The 6,589-nt window shown below is 38.1% G+C and overlaps 1 pseudogene; it reads right to left on the bottom strand.

Annotated features, from left to right (window-relative positions):
- Positions 1 to 794: 794 nt before the first annotated feature.
- On the bottom strand, positions 795 to 1,343 carry LOC139006196 (ubiquitin-conjugating enzyme E2 S pseudogene; annotated as a pseudogene).
- Between the last annotated feature and the right edge of the window lie 5,246 nt (positions 1,344 to 6,589).

Genomic DNA, 6,589 nt, shown 5'->3' with positions numbered 1-6,589 from the left:
CTACCCCCCCCCCCCAACCACCTCCCGCATCCTGACAACCACCAATCTGTTTTCCATATCTATGAGCTTAGGTTTTAGGGTGTCTTGTTATTGTTATTGTTTAGGATTTCACATATAAGTGAGATCATATGATATTTGTCTTTCTCTAATTTATTTCACTTAGCATAATGCTCTCAATGTCCATCCATGTTGTTGCAAATGGCAAGATTTCATTCGTTTTTATGGCTGAATAATATTTTATTGTATATACTAGTATATGCCACATTTTCCTTAACAATTTACCCATCAACAAACATTTAGGTTTTTTCCAATATCTTGGCTATTGTAAATAATGCTGCAATTAACATGGGGCTGCATGTATCTTTTTGAGTTAGCATTTTTTATTTTCATCAGATAAATAGCCAGAAATGGAATCTGGTTATTCTATTTTAATTTGGGGGGGGCGGTGTTCATACTCTTTTCCATAATGGCTGCACCAATTGACATTCTTGTCAGTAGAGCACAAGGGTTCCCTTTCCTTCACATCCTTGCCAACACTTGTTTTTTCTTATCTTTTTTATAATAGCCATTCTAACAGGTGGGAAGTGAAATCTCATTATGGTTTTGATTTGCATTTCCCCAATGATAAGAGCTGTTGAGCATCTTTTTTTTTTCTTTTCTTTTTTCTTTTTTGCTTTTCCAACTTTATTTAGAAAAACAAATCCGCGTCCCAGTGCCCCCCCCCCCCGCCCCAGCCATAACTTAAATAACTTAGAGACAGAGTTGAGGGTCGGCAGGTGTGGAGGAAGCACCCACTACAGCCGCCGCAGAGCCCGCTTCTTGTCCTTCTTCTTGGCCGCCAGCTTCTTGTCCCGCTCGCGTGCATGCTTCTTGGCCACGGACCCCTCAGCCCCTCCCGGGCCCCCAGGGGCCACGGGGTTGGTGGAGGAGGCCGAGGCTGCACTGGCCAGGGAGCGGCTGGGCCTCCCGCCGCTGGGCTCACCGGCTCCCCCGTGGATCTCCGTGAGCAGGCTGCCCGCCTCCTCATTGAGGGCGGACTCAGGGTTGGGGTGGATCAGCAGGCACTTGATGGTCAGCAGCACGTGCCGGATGCCCAGCTCAGCCGTCCAGTCCCTCTCGAGCACGTTGACGCAGATCTCGCTGTTGGCGCCCACGTTCGGGTGGAAGAATTTGGTCAGGAAGTAGCCCGTGGGCGGGGAGGCAGGAAAGTCCTTCCCCAGCAGGAGTTTCGTATGGAACAGGCCTCCGGCGAACGGGGTCCCCTCAGGGCCCTCGATGGTGACCTGCAGGTCCCTGAGGTCCTCTTCGTTGGGAAAGACCTTGATGCCATCGGGAGGGTCCATGGTGCCCAATTGCGGCCGCTGCGGCCCTGGTGATGCCAGGCGGCTCCTCTCAGCTCCCCGCCGCCTCCCTCGCACTTCGCCTGCAGGTACGCTCGCCCAGGGGCCCGCTGCGCTCGAGCATCTTTTTATGTGCCTAGTAAATCTTCTTTGGAAAAAATGTTTATTGATATTCTCTGTCCAATTTTAATTGCATTTTTTGTTTTATTGCTATTGCATAATATTGATTTCTTTCATATCTGTTTGATATTAATCTGTTATCCGATATATTATTTGCAAAGATTTTCCCATTCAGTAGGGTGCTTTTCCATTTTGTTGATAGTTTCTTTTGCTGTGCAGAAGCTTCTTAGTTTGATGTAGTCCTGCTTATCAATTTTTGCCTTTGTTTTTGTGTCAAAAATTTTGTTAATATATTTTATTGATTTTTTACAGCGAGAAAGGGAGAGGGATAGAGAGTTAAAAACATCAATGAGAGAGAAACATTGATCTGCTGCCTCCTGCACACTCCCTACTGGGATGTGCCCGCAACCAAGGTACATGTCCTTGACTGGAATCAAACCTGGGACCCTTCAATCTGCAGACCAGTGCTCTAGCCACTGAGCCAACTGGTTAGGGCTGTGTCAAACTTTCTAAAAAAATAATTGCTAAGACTAATGTCAAGGAGCTTACCGCCTATGTTTTCTCCTAGGAGGTTTATAAATTTAGTTTTTACATACAAGTCTTTCATCTATTTTGAGTTACTTTTTGTGTCTGGTTTAAGAAAGTGGCCCAGTTTTAGTCTTTTGCATGTGCTGTTCAATTTGTCCACCATTTATTGAAGAGATTGCCCTTTCCCCATGTATATTTTTGGCACTTTTGTTGTAAATTAATATACCATATATGCATGAGTTTATTTCTGGACTATTTATTCTGTATGTTGATCTATATGTCTGCTTTGATGCCAATACCATACTGTTTTGATTACTGTACCTTTGTAATGTAGTTTGAAATCGGGAAGTGTGATTCTTCAAGCTTTGTCCTTCTTTGGCAAGATTACTTTGGTTATTAAGGGTTTTCTTATGGTTCCATATACATTTTAGAATTATTTTTCTAGTTCCGTGAAAAACAACATTAGTATTCTGATAGGAATTGCATTGAATCTATAGATTGTTTTGGGTAGTATAGACATTTTAAAAACATTGTTTTAATCTATGAGCATGGGCTATCTTTTTATTTATTTGTGCCTTCTTCAATTTCTTTCCATAATGTCTTATAGTTTTCAGTATACAGATCTTTCACCTTCTTTGTTAAATTTATTTCTGGCATTTGTTTTAATTTTTAACTTACGTTTGATTCATGTTTCTAATTGAATGAGGATTGTTCATTAATATAGAAACTGCTGGCATTTCTGTTTTATTTTTCCCAAATAATATATTTGTATAAAATATATTTAAAAAGAAATTCTGAAATCCTGACAGTAGAAGTTTAAGGACACTGGTATCTGTCTGACTTGGTATTATAGCCATCCTGTTGGTATTGCCACATAAAAAGAGATTTATTCTTGCCATTCTGTGGTTCTGAATCAATAGGAATGTTGCCATTTAGGAGACATTTGGCATTGTCTGGAGACATTTCGGTTGTTACAAGTGAAGTGTGCTAATGACATCTGCTGAGTAGAAGCCAGGAATATACTAAACACTCTATAATTCATAGAATGGCACTTTGCAACAAAGAATTATCAGGTTCAAAATGTAAATAGCGCTGAGATTTAGAAACACTGGTTTACAGAAATGAAGTTTCATGAATTAGCTTACTTTTAAAACCATAGATAAAAGAGTTGTTTACTTAATATGAATATTTAAATAAAGTCCTTAAAAAAAACTAAGGTATTTAAAAATGCCTTCTCCTGAAAGAAAAAAAAATGATTAGTAGGAATAATAAGAAATTAAGTCACAGGTCATGGGAGAAGAAATTGTGTAGGCCTTTGTAGGCCTATCTAAGAAATTTGGCTTTTACTTTTCATGAAATAAGAACCCATTATATGGAATAGAGCGTAATCTGCTTTATATTTTAGAAGGACCCTTTGCCGTAGTAGACAGAAATCTAAAGATATTCTCCAAGGTACTCTTCCCCTGGTTATTCAATTAAACACTAATCTAGGCATTGCTACAAAGGGACTTCACAAATGTAATTACGATCACTGATCTTAAGATAGTAAGATCATCATGGATTATCTGTATAGGTCCAATCTAATCACTTGAGAAATTTAAATAGATAAATTAAAGCAAAGAAATTTCTCCATCTGGTGTTAGTCAGAAGGATGTAGCAGATGAGGGAGGCAGAGAAGAGATTCAAAAGGTGAGAACAATGCTACCCAGCATTGCTAACTTTGAAAAGATGGAAGAAGGGGGCCACAAACCAAAGACGGAGTGTCTTCTAGCAGCTGATAAGCCCATCCAACCGACTGCCAGCAAGAAAACAGGAATCCCAGACCTACTCTGCATGAAACCGAATTTTGCCAACAACCTGAATGATTTTGGAGGCATATTTATCCTAGAACTTCCAGAAAGGATCACAGCCCTGCTTACACTGTAATTTGGCCTAAACAGAGATCCAGCTGAGCCATACTGTGCCTGGAAAACTGAAAGAGAGTTTTTGTTTTAAGCCACTAATGTTGTGATAATTGGTTTCAGCTGCAGTAGTAAACTTGCACAGTTGCTATGTTGAGAATTACAGACTCTAGGAGAGCAAGGGTAGAAAGGGAGAAAACAGCTGTGAAGTCCTTTCAATAACTTCTACAAGAGATGACAGTAGCCTGGTGGTGGTGTGGTAGAAATGAAGAGTAGTGGTTGGATTCTGGATATATTTTGAAGATTAAACCTAATAGAATTTTCTAAGGGAAACTATATATTTTGAGTAGAGAGTGTGGGAGAAGATGAAGTATGTAATATTGAAATAAATGGTTAATAATTACTGAAGACCTCTACAATTTAAAGTTACAAATTTAACATCTATTTATTTACTTTTATTTTTTTTAATTTATTGAATTTATTTGGGTGACATTGATTAATAAAATTGTATAGGTTTGAAGTGTATAATTCCATAGTACATCCTCTGTATATTGTGTGTTCACAACCCCAAGTCAAGTTTCCTCCCATCACCATTTATCCCCCTTTTACTCTCTTCTATTTGCCCCTACCCTTTCTCTCTGGTAATCACCATATTGTAGTCTGTGTCTTTGCGGTTTTTTAATTTGTTTAATCCTTTAACCTTTTTCACCCAGCCCCCTCAACCACCTTCCCTCTGTCAGTCTGTCCTCTGTGCTGTGAGTTTGTTACTATTTTGTTTGATAGTTTATTTTATTCATTAGATTCCACATATGAGTGAAATCATATGGTACTTGTCTTTCTCTGTCTGGCTTATTTCACCTACCATAATATTCTCTAGGTCCATCAATGCTCTTGCAAAGAGTAAGATTCCCTTCTTTTTTATGGCTTTATTTATTTTTATTTCATTGTGTAAATCCACTCATCTACAAATTTTCATCATAAATACAGTGTATTGACACTATTGCTAAATTATTGGGTGATGTATGGGGAAGAAGTACTTTTTATACCCCTAATGTGTGATTCAAGAGACACAGGACCAACAGGATGACAAATAGTCACCCTTTCATAGGCCAGTGGTCGTTGCATACCTACACATTCATATATTGTGGCATTCTGACACAGAAAAAATGCTCACAGGTAAATACACACACACACACACACACAAATACATGGCTACTTATGTCCTCCCCCACATGCCATCTGGTCATTTACCTAACATCACCTTATCCATGGATGCTCTTGAAATGTCCTGTTTGATTTCTCACATCATATCATGCAAATGACAAAAAACATCTCTCTTTCTTTTGGAGTGGGGACTACCAGAACTCTTTTCCATTCATGAATTTGGGTCAGACTGGTTATTGCCAAGAAGAACTGATTTCCATGATCTTCTTCTCCTTCTTCTCATGGCCCAAGAGAATCACAGCATCTTCTGACTTTTCACTGCAGTCTGTTCACGCCTTATGGACTTTTAATTATCAGTATTGTTTTGGCAGTTTGGCATCTAGAGAATAAACTCCTGAATAGCAGGAAACCTGCAACAAAATATAACCAATGATGCATAATAACTATTTCCTGAACTAATCAAGCTATTAAATAATCAATGCCTTTTGATTAGGAGGGATAATGGCACAGAATCAAAGACCTACCAATTTTCTCTCAACTGAAGCCCTAAACCTCTTTAGTACATTGGTTGATGATTTTTGATGAATCTGAGTCCAATGGACATATAATGAACCTTAAAGGCTAATTAAGCTAATAATTTTGAGAAAACTAGAAGACTTAGGAAATAAAAGAAATCTTGTCTTCCATAGAAATTTTATATAATACATTTTGTGATAAAAGATTATCCTTCTGGCTGTTATAAACACCAAGCAATCTTTCATAAATCAAGTGAAGGTAAAAGCTTATTTAATTTGGTATGCTTGGAAATTAACCGAACTAATTTATAAGTGTCGCTCATGCTTTTGTTCATCCATTTCACTGGCAGGCTTTGAACAGAATGCAGAGACATCTCATCGTCAGGTCACCTGTGGGCCATACTTAGCACTAATTGGAAAGATAGCTCACAAAATATAAAGAGCCTCTTATTTCAAAATATTCTTATTTATTTCTTCTTAGCGATGCCATCCTCACAGATCATTATGTGTCCTGGGTGCTGCCATTTTGCTATTCAGTACGGAAGTCAATAGCGTTCAAAACATCAACAGCCATCAAAGTAAAACTCGGTTTCACATGAATTTTCCTTTTGTTATTTCAGAGGAACAGAATGTAGATAACTACTGTAATGAGACAGGGGTTATTAGATACAGAAAAGCCCAGTGCTAAAGTTGTGGACAGCTTTATGATGACTATTTACTAGTTTGAAGATAATGAAACTTTTCTTTAAATAAAGACTAAATAATTTTAGAGTCTATGCACAAAACTTTAATAAACTTCCTTAGTGGATGTGGGATATAGTTAATCATTGACTCTTCTAGTCATCACTGGGCAATAATTTGCAAAATATTTATTGTTTTAATCAAAATAACTATATATATATCCTGGGTTCATTTACAAAAAGAATTGCTCAAGTATTAAAAGCTGTCAGGATACTAGGCTCAATTTACTCATTCAAAAATATTTATTGCATGCCTACTATATGCTACTGTCCTAAGCATG

The sequence above is a fragment of the Myotis yumanensis genome, unplaced genomic scaffold (assembly GCF_028538775.1).
Source record: "Myotis yumanensis isolate MYYU_CA2020_CCGP unplaced genomic scaffold, mMyoYum1.0.hap1 SCAF_3, whole genome shotgun sequence".
Classification (NCBI taxonomy): Eukaryota; Metazoa; Chordata; class Mammalia; order Chiroptera; family Vespertilionidae; genus Myotis; species Myotis yumanensis.
Note: the sequence above shows the minus strand (reverse complement) of the source record. Positions and strands in the feature narration are given on the sequence as shown.